Here is a 20,084-nt window from a genome sequence, read left to right on the forward strand (position 1 = left end):
CCCTGAATTTGTCCTCTCCTCAGATTTAGTACTTAAATTGTAATGGAATGAACATTGGTACTATATTTGATTTTTTTTATCTTCTTAAAAATTGGATTAATAAGATAAAATGTTTTCACTTACCCATCATTCATCTTTTTTCTTTTTTTAAAGGAACATCTATTTATTTATTTATTTATTTATTTATTTATTTATTTATTTATTTATTTATTGTCTGCGTTGGGTCTTCGTTGCTGTGCGCAGGCTTTCTCTAGCTTGGGTGAGCGGGGGCTACTCTTTGTTGTGGTGCGCGGGCTTCTCGTTGCGGAGCACGGGCTCTGGGTGCGCGGGCTTCAGTAGTTGTGGCACGTGGGCTCAGTAGTTGTGGCTCATGGGCTCTAGAGCACAGGCTTAGTAGTTGTGGCACAAGGGTTTAGTTGCTCCGCAGCATGTGGGATCTTCCCGGACCAGGGATGGAACCCGCATCCCCTGCGTTGGCAGGCGGATTCTTAACCACTGCACCACTAGGGGAGTCCCTGGTTCATTCATCTTTGTCTCAGTTATTTCAATGATGAATTGAGGATAGTACTAACTGAGAATTTTGTTGTGATGACTCATAAAACAGCACTTGATAAAGTTCTTTGTGTGTTATATCTACTGTGTAAGTGTTTAACTACAACCCTGTGCCTTTCTTTGGAAACTGTGAACTGTAACCTGCAAAAAGAAAGTGCACTGATTTTAACTGTATGTACACACATAAGTATATATACATAAGTGTACATATATATTATATATACTCACATAAGTACACACTTACGTAACAAATACTCAAGTAATCACTAAGTTAAGAAATTTCCAGCACCCCAGAATAATTTTTTCGCCTATGTATGTATCCCTGAATAATATGGTATGGTTTTGTCTGGCTTGGAACCTGTATGAATTGAATTATACAATTTGGAATTGTTATTTTAAGTCTTCTTTTGCTTAATTTTTGAGATTTATCTATGCTGTTTCTTTTCTTTGCTATATAGGTGTTCCATATTGTATGACCATACTACAGTTTGTTCATACATTCAACTGTAGGTAGCCATTTGGGCTGTTTCCAGTTCATGGCATTAATGAACATTTTTGAACAGATATCCTGGTACACAAAGGCACTAGGTTCTTTGGTGTATGAACCTAGGAGTTGAATAGCCAAATGTCTTGGGTACATACATCTTCAACTTTACTGGATAATGCCACATTGTTTTCTAAGGTGGCTGTGCCATTTTATGGTTCTGCCAGCTGTGTGTAAGCGTCCTTCTAGTCCTACACTGCTTCCCCGTCTTGCTTTTTAAAGAAGACATGCAGCTTGCTATTCTCCTTTCACAAAGTCTGTGAGATCTAGGTGTTGTCTTTATTTCCCTAAAGATTAGTCTGGCCTCATTGTCTGAAGAGGCATTGCTAGAGAAAGAGACAGTGCTGGGGTTGGAAGAGGCAAGTTGATCATCTCTGACGTAAAATGAGCTGTAAGGTGGCACGGCATAAAGAGCATGGTCTGGAGTCAGAGCAGGACTTGAGTCCTAGTCCAGCTGATGTAGAAGTGTGCTTTTAGGTGCTCCATTTCCTCTTTTTGAGCCTTAATTTCCTCATATCTGCTTTTTTTGGGGTGAGGACTAGAGATAATATAGGCAAAAAATCTTGATAAGGTAGTCACTGGTACCTTACAACATTACATAGTGCAGGAGTTATCGAAAGAAGGATAGACCAGTTGTAACACATACATGTCATTGTCATAGATGTGATTTGTGTGGGCATGTACATAACCAAGTCTATGTGAGCCTGGTCGCATCAACTTGAAGATGATACTTGGTGACCATGAGGTGGGCACTTACACACAGTGGGTCAGGGTGGAGAATGATGCAACATTCCTGGAAAACAATTGGCAATGTATACTCAAAACTTTTAAAATTATTCCCATTTTTGGAATCTTCTAAGGAAAACTCAAATATTTGTATAGATACATGTATGAGGATGTCTATTATAGCACATAGAATGAAAAATTAGAAACAATTAATGGAGGGAGATAGCTAGGTTAATACCATTAAAATTGTGTTTTCGGTGATTAATGACATGGAAAATATCTAGGACATAGTGTTATGCAAAAAAAGCAAGAGATGAATTTTCATATATGATATCTCTATTTTGTAAGAAATTTATAGAAAAAAAACCTGGTGGTTGAATATCAAAGCATTAACAATGAGACTAGTTAGGTAATGGGATCACGGGTGTTTTAAATTTTCTTTTTTGTATTTTTTAATGAAGTAGTTCTTGCAGTTTTATCCTGTCAAGTTCAATCCAAATATTTATTACACCACAGTTTATGTGTTTTTTAATTTAGAAAAATGATAACTACCTTCATATAGAACATGATTCCCAGTATAGAATGCCACAAATGGTAGTACTTTAACTACCAAAATGACCACTGATGCTCTAGTATGTGTTTTTCTCCTCCTAAGTTTGCAGAATGGACTTGAGCTCTGGAATCAGACCTGTGTTCAAATTTTGGTTCTACTACTTACTAGGCATAGGAATGGAAGAAAGTCACTTCACCTTTCTGAGCCTCAGTTTCCTCATCCGTAAAACAGAAAATACTTCCCATAGTAGCCGTGAAGATTAAATGAGATTTTTGGTGCTCAATTCCAAGTAATTATTCCCATGTTGCCTTGCAAGATTTAAAAATGCTATCAGCTATAAAGTGTACCATAGAGGTAAAAACAGATTTTCAGGGGCTAAAAAGGGGCTGTACTGAATTTTCAGATTGATTTCAAGAAGCATCTTGATTTTAGAAACACTAAAAATGAGTAAGAGTTCATCTTAACTGAGAAATGATTGCATTAATTTCACAGTGGGATATTTAGCACCTATCCTATAGATTATCACTGTTTTATACTCACCTAGTTGGCCTTTTAATTTTCTCAGAAATTTCTATCTTATTTGTGTGAAAGGACTAGGAACCTATTCCCAATTCGTGCCTCAAACCTGCTTTTTGTGGCCTCAGGATCTCTGTCATAACCCGTTTTATGCTTTCACAAACTGAGCCCCTGGGGAGCTGTCTGCACTTTTCAGTGTGATCCAGCTGAATTCCTTCCCTTCCCCACTTGAGCCCTTTGATTTGCCAGGTTTTTGTTCATCTACCCTAAGGATGGACTGAGATTGCTGAGCACGGCCTCTCTTGTGGTGCAAAGTGAGAATTGTTTCTAATTGAGCAGAAACATGTGGAAGGATCAGGAATATCTCAAGGGATTACAGAAAAATTCCAAATTTGTACTACTTACAGCTTGTGTTTAGAACAGGGTCTGCTGGGAATAAATGTTAGTTAGTGTGGCCTGTGACCTTAAAAACTGTTGACATGGACTTCAGCCAGAAACTAGCCACAGACCTCCTTTGTTAAACTCATTCATAGCTCTTTGAAAACTCTAGTCAGTGAAAGTTGCCAGCTCCAATCTAAGCAGAGCCCTTTTTTTTTTTTTTTTCCCATGCTTTGGAAACAGAGGACGCCCCTTAACCAGCAAGGCTTCTTTAATAAGACTACATGGCCTTAAACGCAATTGGAATTGACAACTTCCTGGCTTGGGTTTGCCAACTGGCAGGGCTGTGAAGCCGAGGGGACAAACAGCGTTGGGGCGCTGTGCACTTGTGTTTGTGTATGTGCAGAGGAAACTGAACTCCAGAGCACTGCGATACCCCTTCACTCCAAAAGCAACACTGTGGCCTGAATTGGACACATCTTCCTAGTGTTCTGGCAGGGGTAGACAATTCAGAATTCTCTCTCAGCATAAGGAAAAAGAGAAAATGACTGCACTTTCTTTTTGATGGCAATGATTCTGGCCTTTCCCTTCTTTCCTCAAAACCCTTGTTTTAGTCTTTTCATTGGTGTTGTGTTGCTCAAATATAGAACAACACATTTTTGGATGGTACTCAGCATCCACTCTGGAGTTTTACTTAACAAATTTCAGTTTCTATCAAGCTGAAGGGGTAGTCAGGATATCTCTTCATTTCACTGGTTGAGGAAACTGAGGCATGAGGATGTTAAGCAGTTTCTTCTCCCTTGCTCTCTATCAAAAGGAATCGTAAGAAAAGGCCTTAACTGATTTGCTGCCCCTGCAAACCAGCATAGTAATTGAGACTAGAGACTAATATTTTCTCTAGTTTTTGTCTTTAATCCAAAGACTACATTATCTGAATTTAAAGACAGGGAGGCAAATAGAATGTTTTGAAAAAATGAATAAGTTAATCAGACTAGAAAGAGAAAGCAGTTATTCTGCTTACAAAGTTGATTTATTTTAATACTGTAACATGTTGATGGTGGCTGGGAAAGCTATCTTGGTTATCAGTTGTCATCCTGAGATATACAATCATATCAGTCTACATCTCTGTCTACTTGACTACTTGTTAAATTTTGGTTGTTGGAATATAATATTTATTTCTAGTTATGCTGTTGAAGTTGTTATTTTTAACATAAATACTCCAACAAACTTATCACTTCTAAAAGCTGCTGAGGTTTGTTGTGATTTCAGTCAGGCATGTGTGAGGAGAAAAAGGAATGTCACATTGGCCTAAGAATCAATGGCACATAGGCTAGGAATATGGAAACTCTACGAAGAGAAATTATATAATTTCCTAGAGTCTTTATAAGAATTTAGATGTGATTAAAAGAGAACGCATAAGAGTACCTGGTCTATCGTAGGTGCTCCATAAGTATTTGTTGAATGAATAAAATTGGTAAAGAAAACTTATTTCCCAGTCTCAGTATTTGCCCGTTCACACACACACAAATAATATCTCTTCCTCAAAACCCTTACCTCAGAGCATTTACTACTCCCACAGAAGGTAGATGATGCCCTCATGTTTTAATTACCTAAAGTTCTAACGCAAAGCTTTTAGATTTAGTCAGAACTAGATTCAAATTCAAATTAGCCACATGACAAATCAAATCACTTAACTTTTTCTGTTCCTCATTTCCCACATCTATAAAATAAAGATAATGAGATCTACTTTGTGAAGTTGTTAACATATAGGTAAAAATGTTATATGAAACACCTGATTTAGGCGTTAGAAACAGAGAATTGTTTTTCAGAAAGGAACTTATTATTTTCATCATTTATTTCTCTCCTACCCTCTATCAGAGGGAGTCGTAAGAAAAGGTCTCAAATACTTTGCTGAGTCTAAGACTCTCCCTGCTCATACAGGGAATGTAGTTACTCTGAAGACCAGCTAAGAGTGCTTGAAAGTGTCCCAAACTCTAAATACAATAGAAAATCTTTACTAGCCTATGGAAATGATGGTTGTTTTCTGTGCCTATGCGCTATACTAAGAGTAGATTAGATTGTTAGAAAATATATTTAGATAAATAGATGATTAAGAAAGCCAGATTCTATTTTTCCTTGCTTTTTGTCAGTTAAGAAGTTGCTAGTAATTTTAGAACGTTACACAGTACAGAGAATTACGTAGAATTCTTTAAACTTGTGTTGAGTTCCCTTTCACACAGGATTTCACTGTAAGTGCTCCCATTCTTAAACACACTTAAAGGTTGTTTTACAAGTATTAATTCTGAAGCTCTCCCCCATTTGAGCTGATGAATCCGTTGGTTTTTATAACCTCTCTATTTATTTTGAGTCTCAACCTTGGTGTTTTGTGTGAATAGCAAATTATATGAAGCCCTTTTTTCTGTCTCCTACATTCCAGGGGTTTAAGAATGTGCTCTGAACAAGGTGGAGGAGGGTGAACAACTCTCATGTGTAGAAGAGGGAAGATTATTTGTCAGATTTTATTTTAAGGGAATATTTTCCCCTAAGAGTTCATAAAATGAGAGTATGTCATCTTTTCTTCTAAAGATTTTCCCCCTAATGCTACCTCATTTTCTAAACTTTCATTAATAGCTCTTTGCAGCTGAAGCAAATATTTTAGATCTTTCTTGTACTCTCCTCCAGCTGGGAGTGTCTCTCACACATCAAAGGCAGATATGAGCCTCTCATTAAAAGATACTATGAGTTCATCATCTCAGAAGAGTGGGACCTGAAAACCTGAGATAACTTTCAGCTACAAGTCATATCTAAGCTGGAGTGAGGTTTTTCCGTGGTTTACCACATTTCTTTTCTCAATTTGTCACTCCCAGATGCTTTAAAGTCTGGTTTTCTCTCTTGGTTTTATTATATCTGAAGATTATCCTTATTCAGAATAGGAACTTAGTTGTAGGGCTTAGGAAAGATAAATGCTTTAAAATTTATTTTTAATAAGAAAATAAAGAATCCTCACACTTAGGAAGGAAGCCCGAAGTTTGCTTGTTATTTTCTCTCCCTCCTCTCCTACATGTGATTTGTGCTAGGCCTTCTTAGTTCCTCACTGCACTAACTGCTCTAGGGTCTATAAGGTAATTATTTGAAACTTAAGTCAGCTCTGAAAATTCTACAAATCCCTCTTTTCCTACCTCTTGCTAATGAAAAACAACACTGAAATCAGAGTTATTCAACAGATTTCTTGAGAGTATGGCAGAAAACTGGTTACATCCTTCAGATTTTATTTTTGAAAGCATTTCTAGATTAGGGTGAAGGCTGGAATGTTATACTCAAGCTAAAAGACATACTAAATGTTTTTAGCTTCTTTTATATTTATATGTACACAAGCATACATGCGAACGTGTTATAACAAAATATTGCAGGTTTCATCATTTGAGTAATAGCCACAGCAAATCCAGATTATGTTTTTTCCATAGTATTTACTTTCCTTACTTTGGTCATTTTCAAGCTCTCTGTTAGTGTTTTCTAGCCAAAGGTGAAAGTTGTCCTCAGATAAATATTAGGATGGCCTGCCAGCCAAATCCTAGGCAACCCAGTGAATTACTCTCTTTGATAGTAGAAGGGTCTAGTTCAAGTTGCTCTGAATGGCATTTAACTATAAAACAATAGCCTTAACAAAAGTTGCTGGTGTCCTTCAAATTGTTTCTGTACCAGTAGCCAATTCTTTTGGCACTTTAGGATATGAGGTTTGTTCCATTAATAATTTGGAGTGCAAGTTTTCAGAGCATTACAAAGCCAATGAATGGAGGGGCGGGGGGTGGACAGAAAAGTATATAGATGGATTGAACATGCATGAAGTAAAAACTGAAAAGCAAGCAAACAAAAACATCACTTCCCCCCCGCCCCCCCAACACACGTACACATGCACGCACAAACCCAGAAGCTGTTGACTTGGCAGTTTTTCATTTTTTATGGCTCTAGGGACAGGTTTAAATTGGGAATTTTTTTTTTTTTATTCTCTTGTGCTGTGTTGAACCGGAAGGCAGTGTTTGATGTAATCTGGCCCAGATGTCAGCAGTGTGCAGCTTTGTGATGATTATTTATCTTCAAGTTTTTACTTTGTAAAAGGAGAATCGGCAAACAGTTGTTTAGGGTCGTAAGTTTTATTTAGCGACTGTTTTTGAGATTCTGTGTGTGTGTACAAACTAACGTAGATTAGTTTAAATATGCTTTAAATGTAATTTCATTTTAGCTATTAATCTTAAAATCCTCTTTAACAAATGCTGGTTACGAGTCCCCTGATAAATGTTAATATGTTTAGCGCTTTACATTCTGGATATTGTTCCTCTTATTTCAGTTTCTCGTTCTTCTAGGAAGTTTTCTCAGCTAAGACCATTAAATTAGTGGGCTCTTTTAAATGGTCTTGGAAAAAATTTTCTCAGAATGTTAATTTCCCAGGATATTTGTATTTCTTGGTTACATAATAGCTTAGAATGTAAATGGCAAAACTTCAGTAATAGTTACCAAATAGCAGTCCATTTAGTCACTTGGATTTCAGGTGTATTTGTTTTAAGAGTATTGTTTTCAAAATATTTCCAAAGGATGGGAGTTGCTTAATCCACTGTTTGCCCCCTTTGAAGTGCTATGATGGCTGCTAAATCCCCTGAAGAAAATGGAGTTTGAAATCTCTTCCTGGGACATCCTGTTATCATATAATACTATTTTAAAGATCAAGGGATGCACGTGAAAAATCTTTGCGTCTGTTATGTTTTTTCCAAACACAACTAGGTTTTCTTAGTAATTTTAATTCAAACTACACAATTACATAGTGACTGATTTCAATTCAAGGATAAATTTTTAAATGTTTTCCATATTGATGCCAAGAGTAATTCTAACCTAGTATAATAATAATTCTAACTCAGGCAGGATTAACTACTATACTCCCTTAGCTCACCTCACTGGCTTTAATGAAATTTTTGTCTGTCTTAAAAATGCCAATAAATTACGTTGACATTCTATAACTTTAAGATCAATAGCATCACAGCATTGGTAGTTAATTAAGACAGTCTTCATTGGCAGCAGTGTAGTATACAGGAAAGATTAGTTTTAGGACTTGGGTTCAAGTTTTGTATGTACTTCTGATAGGCCAGGTGACATTGGGCAAGGTGTCTGACCTGTATCAACCACATCTATAAAATGAGGGAGTTGGACTAGATAGTTGTCAACGTCCCTTGAGACTCAAATTTTATGTGGGCTGTTTTTTTTTTTTTTATTCAAGTCATCTTATTAAATTCCAGTGAGTTCATTAGGGCTTTATTGCTATAATTCATGTTTCTTGGATGATTCTTTCCTTATTCCCCTGAATGCGTTTGAGATGCATGATCAGAGGGATTCTAGAAGTTTTAGTACAGTCTTGCCAATGCATGGAAGTATTTAAAATTTTTTTAAATTGCTTTTGATTCGTAGCATTTTTGTCACTTTTAGATGGAACGTTAAATATGAAACCTCTTTCATTCTTAAAGTAGGTAGGGACAGTGGATCTACGCTATTACTGTCTTTCCCCTAATAGCTCTCCCTGGGGAAACTAAGAGGGCAGGGCACTTTTTCCTTACAACGTTGTAGAATGACCTAGCCTGGAACCCTGGCGTAGTAAGAGAATAACCACTGGATCAGGAGAGGAAAGACCTTGGATCTAGACCCCACTCTGAGACTCATGCACTATGTGCCTATGGGTAAGGTGCTGGGGTTTTCTCCCTGTTTAAAATGGTAAATGATAATGTTAGCCCTTCCAAGCTCACGGTACAGCTCTTACAGATCATCTGTTCTCAAATACTTACTGAGACGTCCTTTTCAATTTTTTCTTTGTGCTTTTAGCCTCAATAAAGACAAAACTGCTATTAGTATGTATAATTATTATAAGGAATTTTATTTCTCATCAGAACTACATGTCCAGCTATGAGTATAATTGTAGAAAAAGTGTGTTCTAACTGTCTTCAGTGATTTTTCTAAAAGGTCAAAAGGTTGTTTTGGGAATTCAGAATTCTTGGTTATTAATAAAACTTATTAAAAGGAAATATACCTCAACACTTACCATTTTGAAAGGATAATTTATAGACGTTCAGGTAAATACCGAGTGCTATGTATGCAGTGAGGGTGATGAGATCAGGAAGCCAGCTTCTCAAAGTCTGCAGCATCTTAAAGCTTCTGGCAGTGAGTGCTGTGATAGAGTAGAAAGAGAGGAGCTTTGGAATCAGACAGGTTTGGGTTTGCTTGCCAGCTGCCCACTTGCCAGCTTATGATTTTTGTTAAGCTACCTCGCTTCTTGAAACTAAGTTTTTTTTTTCATCTCTGAAATTCAGATACAAGGACCCACCTCGAAGTGTTGTTGTATGAGATAGTGTTTGCAAATCAGCGGAGTCCTGGTCAACAGTAGGGGCTCTCTGTGAATGGTAATTACTCATTCCTCCCTGGATGAACAGGTTTAGAGCATCTAGAAACAGTTATAGTAGGATTGGAGTATTTTAATTTTCATCAACTGGTTAATATTGGGAAGGTCACTGAGCCCTTAGATGAATGTGTCCTTTGATTTGTCCCTTGATTCTCCTGGGGAAAAAAGCCCAGAATATAAACTCAGAAGGTTCAAGTCCCAGCTCTTATTTTTTCAGCTACATCTCCATGAGTGTATCCTAACTTTTCTGGACTTCTCTTCCTCCATCTATATAATGAGGACAATCATAAGTCCTTCAAAGTATTGTTATGGGGATCAAATAATAACACATGACACTTCTTTGTAAGAATTGAATTGATCCCTATACAAGTTTTACCTGGTGGCCAACTTGAAACCTAATAGGGCTTTTTTTTTTTTTTTTAACTTTCTCAAGCTTTGTTCCCAAGCCCTTCCCTTTCTTGGGATGTGTTAACATAAGACAATGAGACAGAGATTTGCCACAGTAGAAGCCCATCACGTTTAGGGAACTGAGTGCTCTGTATATTCACATACATTATCTTAAACAGCTCTGCAAGGGAAACAATATCTTTATTTTATAGAAGAGGAAAGGGAGCCTAGGCAAATAGTTACTAGCTAATAAGTTAATATTAGTTATTAATATTATATTGTCAGTATTTGAACTTAGCTCATCTGATTCTAAAATCCATATTCCTCCCACTTTTATGTGCTGCTTCCATCACATACTTTCTGCCTTATCTGACTTAGTAACCTAGTTACGGAGACATTTATTGGGTGTCTATAGGTGCTGGGTATTGCACTGTAGGCACTGGTGATGGAGTATTATACAAGACACTCCCATTCACCATCTTCACATGGCCCAGGGTCTGAAGGCAGACACATAATTAAACAATAAGTTGTAATATTGAGCCCTGCTAAAGAAAGCACAGGATATTAGATGACTATGTAAATGGTTCGTCATCTGTGTATATTGAACAGTTTCCTCTGAATAGTTGACTTCTCTTGGTTTCAGGTATCACAATATAATCTTACCACATTATAATCTTAAAGTAGTTCTGGCTTGGGGGTGAATGTAACATCGCTTATTTCCATAATTTAAAAAAACTTGCTAAAATATGCATAAAAGTAAATAACAGCTCATATTTATTAAATGCTTACAATTTGCTGAGTGCTTTCCATGCATGCTCTCATTAAATCCTCATAATAACCTTGGGAGAGGGCACTATGGTCCCCATGGTACAGATGAAGAAACTGAGGCTTGCAGACATTAAGTTGCTTGCCTAAAGTGATACAGCTAAAAAGTGGCAGAATTCTTCTGATTCCAGAGCCTACATTCCTAAACAAATTCAATCAGATAAGTGTATGTATTAGAAAAGTTTAAATCTATTTCTTTTTCAAAATTAAGAGATACCATGACTTTTAATCCTATTTTGTCATTTTTAGTTTACAGAAAATTCACTTTTTGTAACATATGGTTTTATGAGTTTTGACAAATGCAGGGTCACATATCTACTACTGCAATCAAACTAGAGTTCCGTTAAGTCCTTGCAAATTCCCTTTGTAGTTAAACCCTCCTCCTATTCCCAGCCCTGGACAATGACTGATCTGTTCTCCATCCCTAGAGTTTTGTCTTTTATAAAATGCCACAAAATGTAATCATATGATCTGTACCTTTTGGGGACTGGCTCTTTCACATAGCTGAATGCTATTAAGTTTCACCCATGTTGTGTGTATCAGTGACTCATTCTTTTTATTGTTGAGTAGGTATTCTATCGTATGGCTGTTACCACAGTTTATTTATCTATTCACAAAGGATGTTTGGGTTGTTCTAGTTTTTATGATGGTGAATAAAGTTGTTGTAAACATTTGCATAAAGGTTTTTGTGTGAACACAAGTTTTTGTTTCTCTTGGGATTGCTAGATCATATGCTGAATATATATTCAGTTTTGCCAGAAACTGCCAAACTGGTTCTCAGAGTGGCTGTATCATTTTGCATGTCTACCAGCAACGTATGAGAGTTCCAGTTGCTCCTCATTTTCACTAGTATTTGGTATTATCACTATTTTAAAATTTTGGCTATTCTCTTAGGTGTTAGTGGGATCCATTGTGGTTTTAATTTGCATTTCCCTAATGAGTGGTTTATTTTAAGCATCTATTCATGTGCTTATTTGCCATCTGTGTATCATCTTTGGTAAAGTGTCTGTTGAGTTTTAAGAGTTTTTAAAGTATTCTTGATAACAAATCTTTTGTCAGATATGCGATTTGCATATATTTTCTCTGAGTCCGTGGCTTGTCTATTCAAAGATTTTAATTTTGATTATGTCTTCACACATCAGTCTTCTATGGATCATGCTTTAGGTGTCGTATGTAGGAACTATTGCCTAACTTAAGGCTACAAGATTTTCTCCTATTTTTCTTTTTTGGAAGTTTTATAGTTTTATATTTTACATTTAGGTCTATGATCCATTTTGAGTTATTTTTTTCAAGGTATGAGGTTGAGGTTTTTTTTTTTTTTTCTTCTTTGCATACAGATGTCTAGTTGTTCCAGCAACATTTGTTGAAAAGTCCATCTTTTTCTCCATTGAATTACCTTTGCACCTTTGTCAAAAATTGACAGTATTTGTGGGATCTGTTTCTGAACTCAATCCTGTCTAAGTGTCTATCAACACCAGACTGTCTTGATTACTTTAGCTTTGTAGTAACTCTTGAAATCAGCATGAGTCTTCCAGCTGTGTTCTTTTCAAAATTGTGTTTGCCATTCTAGTTCCTCTGCCTTACTACATAAATTTTGCTCTTTTAGCTACTTGGCTTTTGATATCTACAGAAAATCCTACTGGGATTTGGATTAATACTGGGTTGAATATGTAAATCAGTTTGGGAAAGTTGACATTTTAACAAAATTTTCAGGTCTTTCAATCCATGAAACAGTACATCTTTCTCTTTAGGACTTCTTTAATTTCTTTCTTTTGTGTTTTATAGTTTTCAGTGTACAACTCCCACAATATATTGTTAGCTTTATACCTAAATGTTTCCTTCCTGTTTGTTGTTGTTGCTAATGTAAATGATACAGTGAAAAAATTAAATACTAATTTTTCATGACTTTCACACTAATTTATAGTCTTTGTTTTCTGAAGGTATTTTCCCATCATTTAGGGTCTTTAGCAAGTAAAAGATTGTTTCTTGATGTTTCTTCTTTGAGTCTTCATCTGCTTGTGATCTCATAGCCCTTGCACCATTTTGTAACTATGATGTCAAAGAAGACAGCTTCAAGGGATATATCTGGGAGCATCTGAAAAAGAGGATCTTCTCTGTACAGGTGGATTAATTTTGAGACAGAATCCATGTTTCCTTCTTTCAACAGCTGTCACAGGCATTGCAGAATTTCTTTTGTTTTGCTTTGCGTATGAGACGACAGTTCAACTTCTTTTACTTCAGAAAATCTCGTTTAAAGTATGGATATTAACTTTTAGTGTGATAAAAATGAGGCTCTATAGTAGACACTCTGGAAAAAGAGGACATTTTCTGGGTTTTTACTCTTTGACAACTAAGCAGTTTCAGGGAAGAAAAAGCAGCTGTTACCTTCATTATATTCCCTTCTGTGGCTCTGTACCATCTCCTGCTCATGTGTTATTGTTGTGTACTATACATACTCAGAGTTCAGCCAGGCAGAGAGAAGGTATCATGCCTAGTACTTTTAACATCCATTATCCCATTTAATTCTTATGATGACTAGGTATCAATAAATTACAGATGACAACACTGAGCTTCAGAGTGACAGTGATCTGACCAAGGTTCAATGGCTGCTCTGAGGGCATGTCTTGAACACAGGCCCTTGACCACCAGAGTCCCTGGTCTTACCCACTCTGCTCTCCAAAAGGTCCTCTCCATTTTTTTTTTAAAATAAATTTATTTATTTATTTATTTATTTTTGGCTGAGTTGCCTCTTTGTTGCTGCGCGTGGGCTTTCTCCCGTTGAGGCGAGTGGGAGCCACTCCTCGCCACGGCGTGTGGGCCTCTCATTGCGGTGGCCTCTCCTGTTGTGGAGCACAGGCTCGAGATGCGGGGGCCTCAGCAGTTGTGGCACGTGGGCTTAGTAGTTGTGGCTCGCAGGCTCTAGAGCACAACCTCAGTAGTTGTGGCGCACGGGCTTCGTTGCTCCAGGGCATGTGGGATCCTCCCGGACCACGGCTCCAACCCGTGTCCCCTGCACTGGCAGGCAGATTCCCAACCACTGCACCACCAGGGAAGCCCCCTCTCCATTTTTATTACCTCACAGGGCTAACTTTTTTGAGTGATGTGTATCCTTTGAAAATCTGCTGAAAGCTCCAGCAACTATCTTAAAAAAAAAAAAGTTTTTGGATGTCCTTATAAAGTTTTATAGACATTAAGGGTTTTCACAAAACCCTTTTTGTGGTCTCTGGAGCCCAGGTTAAAAATCCATACTCAAGACCTCTTTTTTATGCACTAATTCTACTCCCCCCCACTTCTCAAAACCACCCAGTACTGTATTCTCTCCTTTGACACTTGGAGTCAACACTACCTATCCTGGGTGCTTGCATGTGGGCAACGGGTAAAAGCCTGAGGCTCTTCCTTCTACTACTCTTCATTCATTCTTTTCATCCTTTCATGCTGGGTACTGGGGATTCAGCTATGAATAAAGCCCTATCCCTGTCCTCAAGGGCTTCACGGTCCAGTGCATTTCGGAAATAGCCATGCTTGGAATGGCTAAAGTTCGTTCAAATGATGTGGAGAGGCAGCATGGAGTAGTGGAACAATCTGGATTCGTAGTCAGACTTAGATTAAATCTCAGGCAAGTTATTACTGAATTATCCTAGGACTTTGTGTAGAGGGAATAATGATATTAACACCTGTCTTACATCATTTCTAAATGAGAGCTTTTCTTGGTAAAATGACTTTTTCCAGAAATTTAACACACATAAAGACTTCAGAAGAATGCCTGTTGAAATCTAAGCCTTTAATAAAGTTTAGTCATTATTAGCAATTAAAACTTTTTATTCAACAAATATTTGAGGGTGAGTCAATGCTGTGAGTCGGGACCTGTTAATGGAGACAGACGTAGAAAGAAATGTCATAGTGCAACCCAAACTTTTTAAATTTGAGGTCTAATAAAAATATCCAGCAAGATTTTACTGAAAATTGGTTTAAATAGTGAGTAGAAATTATATTTGGCTGTGCAGTTTTTCTTCCTTGCTAAAAGTTGTGCTTGTTTTTCTTTTGTTGTTTGCTGTTTACCTGTTAGAATCCAGTTTATAAGCGACCGCATAGGTATTTATTTCCTTAGGAAGAAAACTGCCTTAAGATTTCCATGGCATAATTTGTGACAGGATTAAATTATGCAACCTTTGAAGTCAGTCACAGCCTGAAAGCACAAGAAGTTGTTTACAAAGGAGCCCATCGATTCTCCCTCTTTCTCTGGAAGCATCCGAGCAGTGAGACTCGCACAGTCTGTTTGGCACAGTGGCTGCTCTCAGCTGGCCTGGGGCCCTCCTGCTGCTGGGCAGAGAGGATGCGCCAGAGCTCTGCTTGTAGCTGAGCAGAGCCCACCTGCAGGTCTGCTTGTGGTTAACTGGGGGCTTGCAACTGTGTACCACAGCCTCTGGTTTTGTTGCAATATCTTGTCCTTAATATTTTCCATCTGGCCAACCATGACCTATAAAGACAGACACAAACCAGGGTTTGAATTATGAGGAGAGTGATGCTAAAATGCTTCCAAATCACACTCTAGAACCTGTAGTCATGGGCAGCTGCCTTTGCATACTGGAGAGAAGGAAACTTTTCTCCAATTGGTTTGCAAAGCATTCAGTCACATCAAAGACCTGAGCCACTCAGCTTTTAAGTGTCTTAAAAGGCTTCGTTAATTCTGTCTCTGAATGTCGCTGAATTTTAGCATTTAACTCACAATTAGGCTACTAATATTGAAACTTTTTGAAGAAAAATATAATGAGGGTCATGAGAGAGTTTTATATTCAACTTCTAAATTTTTAGCCATATCAAAATCTTTAACAATTACTGAGGCTTGGGGCATACTTAATTGGTGTCATTGCTCTCTGAATGGTATTACAATTGCAGAGATGTTTTACTATAAACTTAGAACTCATTGAAACTGAGATCTCAGAAATGACTAAGAGTTGCTTTTGAATTTCTCTTTGCTAGGAATTTTCTTGTAGATAGATTTGTTAGTGGCTTTTGAGCCAGATTGAAATGGTATACAATAAAGCCAATTTCATGTTTTTGAGTCATTAGAAATCAATTTAGAATATTAGTCAAAATTAGAATGCAAGTTCAGATTTTGACAATTTTGTATCAGCTGTGAAAGCACTGGGAGTTGATTTGTATTTTTACAGCTTGATTCTTATAGGAATTGCTAACCATCTTTTGTCTTTTTATTCTTAGAACATCCTTTCGACTAAGAAAAGTGAGTTGCTCCTCCCTTTTTTAGAGGACAGACCTGTGCTCAGAGAGGTTATGCTCCGGCTTCAGTGGCACAGCCTTGAAGAAAAGGCTCGGGAGCCCTGGCCAGGCATTTTGATGCTCAGACCTCAAGTCCATGCTGCCACCTCCTGTCTGCATCCTAGCTTTCATTTTAAATCAACCAGGCTTTTCTTCTCAAGTGTGCTCAATGGATAGTTTTGCAATTTTATGGTCCTCTGCTTCTCTTCCTGTTCTCTTCTCCTCCCCTCTCCTCCTCCTCACTTCAGGTGGTGAACTCTCAGTGCCAAAGTTGAGGACAGATTTGGCCTCGAGCCAGCGTTGAGAATGCAGTGTGTATTTTTCAGCACTTCTAAAGGATGAAGTTCATACTAATGTCTCGTTAGGAAAGTTTAGGAACGTGTGATTTTAGAAGTTGATTAGATGTTCCACATGTGTGGTCTCTGGGATCCTCCCTCTCTTCTGAGGAGTGGTGCTTGTTTTATATTGTGGCTCTCAGTTTCCAACTCCAGGGGTAAGGATGAGAAATGCAGGTTCAGTGGAAGATCTCAAATGACTTTAAAGATGAGAGTGAGCACCAACTGCTAAGACTACAAAGGCTGGACTAGTTCAAGGAAGGAAGACGCATGAAGGAAGGAAGGAAAATTTGGAATTTTCTTTTTTAACAATCTGGGCAGCAAGCAAAGGTCATACCAGGGTAGTGTGTGATTGCTGTATAAAATCGATAGTGTGTTATAGTTATATATGCTGTAGCTCGTTATAGTCCTTTCGTTCATTCAATAAATATCAGTTCAATAAACATGTATTGCATTCTACTATGGACGAGGCAATGCAAAGATGGGGTGTTCTTGTGGGAGAAGATGGTATAGCTAACAATTTGAGTGTCATAAAGGTACAAAACAACCAAGTCCTAGGGAAGGGCACTTAACTTGATGAAGTCAGGAAGTGAGATGACATGAAAAGGGCAAGTGAGAGTGTTACCCAGGTAGCTGGGGATTGGGGTAGGAACAAAGATTAGAAAGAGCAAGCAGAGGACCGGAACCAGGGGACCACAGTGCTACTGCAGAGCAGCAAGTCACTCAGTGTGCCTGCAGCAGAGTGGCCCTGGGTGGGGAGGAACAGAGAACAAGGACCTCACATGCCATGTGTGGCTTTTGGACTTGAACCTGACGTCAGTGAAGTGTGACCCGGAGAATCTTGGGGCAGTGGCACAATCAGACGTGTGTGTTGGAAATTCTTTTGGCTCCATTTTAGAGGAATTAGTTGATAGGACAAAAGGGAAGCTCTGGGGGCCTGCATTAGGGCAGAGAGGGAGGGGAAGAGTTGAGGTGCAGAGTAAGTGAGCAAGTGAGTGAGCTTTGCAGTCTAAGGCAGAAGATAGTTCTCACTTAGTTATACGGTTGGAAGGACTATCATTTATAATCTAAAGCTTGAAGGCTTATAATCTAAAAGGCCTATTTTTTGTACTTAAATCCCTAGCATTTGCCTTTAAATGCTCATGGGATGTTTTGTTGAATGAATGAATGAATGAATGAATGCCGTTTCTTTTGGGCAAAGGTGACTAATTTAGTCTTCTGATTCCATCTTGCTTAAACTAGTGTTGTTTGTCTTCCCCAAGTGTACACTCACAAACAGCAGGACTGAGGCAGTCCACACGGATACTGAGTGGCAGCAGGAAGCCAGTCCTGGATTTTAAAACTTGCCATAGAAAAGCACGAGTCAGTTGTAAATAACCACGGACCAAACCATTAAAAAAAAAAAAGTGAAATTAACTCTGCCGTGATTAGTCCGAAAAGGTTTTAATGTATTTTAAATAGCCCTGATAGTTAGAAAAGCGAACGTTTGTACTAGTTGCGGGTCAAGTGAAAAGACTGTATTTTGGTGACTGAAAGGATTGGAGGGGCAATTCTTCTGATCTTTTGCTAGACTGAGCTGGTCCTCTACTTTGATGACATTTGAAGTTGCAGGCCCATTAATGAGAGTAACTGGTCTCAACCTTTCTTCCTCCTCTTTTCACCTTTGTTCACCTGCCCCCCAACCCCTCCCACTACCACCTTGGCCCCTCAGCATGCACAGACCTTCCTCCCTTAAAGAATAAGAGCATTTCCCCTAGGACCTCAGGCCATTGGAGACTGCTGCCTCTTCTGGCCCCCCAACCCCTCTTGTTTTCTCTGTTTCCTTCAAGACTTAGCTGTGGGTTGCGGGGAGAAAAACCTTTTTTCCTCTCTTGCCAATCCATTACACCTGCTTTCAGGGACCTTCCCCTGTCTGAATAGGTGGTGATTTTGAGCTACATTCTGGTGTAGGAGGTACACTCTTTAAAGAAACGTTCACATATTTAATTGATGATCATGGCATGGAGGGAACAGAGTAATTGAGTATACTGTCCATTTTCAGGATGGAAATTAGAGCCAGCCCTTAATTAAGAGCTGAGGTAGTGCGGCACAGTGAAAGGAGAGCGGCTTTGAACCTGCAGACTTGAGTTCAAGTGTTGGCTTCCCCATTTACCAGATTTGTGACTTTGGGCGGATACCTAACTGAGTTTCATTTTCTTTCTCTTTAAAATGGAGATTAATAATTCCAGCAGAATCTCCGTTGCTATAAGGATGAAGATCAAATAAAATAGTAGGTGTTAAGTACTAGTTCTGTGTTTGACACCAAGCGAGTACTCTCAGGAGGGCAGCTGTCATCGTGATGTCATCCATAGCACTGGCAGCATAGCATGCTGTGGAGAGAATGGGCTTGGGAGTCAGGACAGGGTTTGAATCCTGGCTCAGCCACATTCTGGCAGTGTGTGTGATACTGAGCAGGGTACTTAGTGTCTCAGAGCCTTAGCTTATAAAGTGAGAGTGGCGATTCCTACCTTACAGGGCTGTGGAAAGTAGAGATAATGAATGTAAAGCACTAGTACAGACCCTTGGCAAGTTGTGGACACTCCCATTGTAGTCCTTGTTACTGTTATCTGAAAAGAACATTTTCCCAACAAAGCCTCTAATTTCAGTGGCATTCAATTTTGACCCCAAATTTTGATTACTCTTAATGTTACTGAAGCAAAAGAGTGCTCAGAAAATAACCATCCCAGTGTTCCTCTGGACCTGGAATGTATGAGGAATCAAATGCAAGCATATAATCCCCGATACGAATCTTTGTAGGAGACTCTTGTTTCAACTGACTTGAGAAATTGCCCTGAGTATGGAATGGATGTCAAAACTTTAGCCAGAGCTGCAACTATAATCACATTATTTTGCTGCTACTCAGTGGAGCTAAGAAAGCTTAAGAGTATTACCATCTGGGCAAAGCCAACCAATGGTGAACTGTGAACTGCTTACCAAGTTAACAGAAACTCTTGCTACCTCATTCATTAATTAGGCCTTTATGGCACACCTTCTCTTGGTAGCCTGGCAACCATAATAGCAGTCATTAAATTCTGTCATTTTGTATTAACCCTTTGGCCCTGGGTGGATTGGGAGCCCCCACCTTAACACTAATGCATTTTACATTAGTACATCTACCTGGGAAATCCCATTCCCTTGACACATAAGCTGTAAAGAGCAAATAGCCAGATTCCAAAAACAGAAAATTTTTCTTTTTTTCCTTCACATTAGTGTATGTGCTTTTAAGGCTTTGCAAAGTATCTGTCAAGATGGAGGCCATCTCCCAATTTGCTGACAGACAGACATAGCATACACCCAGCAAGATGAAAAGACAGCTAGTTTCCCAGAAAACAGGAGCTGCCTGTGACTTTTGCGGGCTTATGGAGGAAGGAGCCGGTGTGAAAACCAGATGGGAGAGTTGTTAAGAGTTGTATGTTTCCAAATTTGCTTTTGTAGCTGCTTTGCAAAAATTTGGACCGTGCATGCTAGAGCGATAGGGCCATTCCAACAGCACAGTGTTTGGCATTTCAGCAATGG

The 20,084-nt window shown here is 38.5% G+C and overlaps 1 protein-coding gene and 1 long non-coding RNA gene across 12 annotated transcripts in view; one reads left to right on the plus strand and one right to left on the minus strand.

Moving 5' to 3' along the window:
* The window catches only part of DENND1A (DENN domain containing 1A), a 533,368-nt gene that overhangs the window by 186,343 nt on the left and 326,941 nt on the right, over positions 1–20,084 (plus strand). The window lies entirely within an intron of this gene.
* The window catches only part of LOC309663639, a 46,639-nt gene continuing 33,386 nt past the window's right edge, over positions 6,832–20,084 (minus strand). Inside the window, exon 2 of the long non-coding RNA XR_014265381.1 lies at positions 6,832–15,394. This is a non-coding gene — a long non-coding RNA (uncharacterized lncRNA). The remainder of the gene's footprint in view (positions 15,395–20,084) is intronic.

This window comes from Balaenoptera physalus, assembly GCF_965194825.1.
Source record: "Balaenoptera physalus genome assembly, chromosome: 7".
NCBI classification, from domain to species: Eukaryota; Metazoa; Chordata; class Mammalia; order Artiodactyla; family Balaenopteridae; genus Balaenoptera; species Balaenoptera physalus.